We start from the raw sequence: 1,281 nt of genomic DNA on the forward strand, positions 1-1,281 counted from the left end.
TGTTAAACTACATCTTATCTTCCCCATCCCACAACACACTAGCCCCCTCCTCCCTCCCGACACGGCCAGGGCTGGTTCTGCATACGGCGGTGGTGCTGGGTCAATAGGGCTTGTTCTCAACTTTGCTCCAGCCCCCTAGTTTGTATCTAATCTGCTCGGTTCTGACCCTGAAGAGCTCTGCACTAAACTTTGATTGGCCCATCAGTTTTAGCGCAACTGGCCTGCGACTGCAGACGGGCGAGTCTTAAATTAGCCGGGGACAATGTTGGCCCAGGTTTGGTTGACCACTTAACCCCCAACCCCACGTGTCAGAAGCTGCTGACCGTGCACCAGAAAACTCAGTCCGCCCGGGCCTGGGATCGGCGTGTGTTGGGGGGAGCTGAGCAGCGGTACCTGCTCTCCACCGGCACAAGGCGCCACTCGCTCCCCCTATGAGCCACCCAGTATATGGCAGCCTGGCGCGGCGCCGAGCGGGGGCCGGGCATGATCTCACGGCCGCGGCCTCCCTAATTCAACGTAGCGGCCAGGTTCTAAGGCCACGCGCCGCCCCCAGCGCCATCATCGCCCGACCGTACTCACCGTCTTCGGGTAAAACTACACTTCCCAGGGTTCCGTGCGGGGAGAACTGCCATTCCCATGACGTAGTGCGCCACGCTGGTGCGCAGACACGATAAGTCCCAGAAGGCTGTGCGCACAGCTTCCTGTCTACAGTTGACAAGAGGTTGGTAATAGATTGACCAATCGGTGTGCGTTAAAGGGAGGGGGTCGGATTTAGGGAGAAATGAGCGAATGAAGAACACGTTTATGTGGTAGCCCCAGTGGCCTAATGGATAAGGCATTGGCCTCCTAAGCCAGGGATTGTGGGTTCGAGTCCCATCTGGGGTGAAGAGAATTTTTTCCCCTTCCCCAAACTATTTATCCGTGTGACGCGAATTGGTCCTCAGTCGGATTTTACTCAGGACAGGTCTTTCCACACTGTGCTTCAACTCGAGGGTGGACTGACGTCACTGGAGGTGACTTGTTCCCAATATAGCCTTATGCATAACTCTGAACACTTGACGTGAGATGAGTTGAAGCGTAACAGCTCATCCTCCCAGCTGAGTGTCTTTGACTGACTGCCCCACAGTGGGGGGAGGAACCACACTCCTATCTTATTGAACCTGATCAACATACAGTTTTATCAACTCCAAGCCTTTAAATATCATGCGTTTGGCTTCAAAATTATGAGACTTTAATAAACGTGTTTTTTTTATTTACCCACATCCCAGAAAGCAAATAAAA

The 1,281-nt window shown here is 53.6% G+C and overlaps 1 non-coding gene across 1 annotated transcript; it reads left to right on the forward strand.

Annotated features, from left to right (window-relative positions):
* The first annotated feature begins 812 nt into the window (after nucleotides 1-812).
* Nucleotides 813-885, forward strand: TRNAR-CCU (transfer RNA arginine (anticodon CCU)). Its single transcript has one exon. It is a non-coding gene; the product is annotated as a tRNA-Arg (tRNA).
* Nucleotides 886-1,281: the final 396 nt, after the last annotated feature.

Source organism: Emys orbicularis, chromosome 1 (assembly GCF_028017835.1).
Source record: "Emys orbicularis isolate rEmyOrb1 chromosome 1, rEmyOrb1.hap1, whole genome shotgun sequence".
NCBI lineage: Eukaryota > Metazoa > Chordata > Testudines > Emydidae > Emys > Emys orbicularis.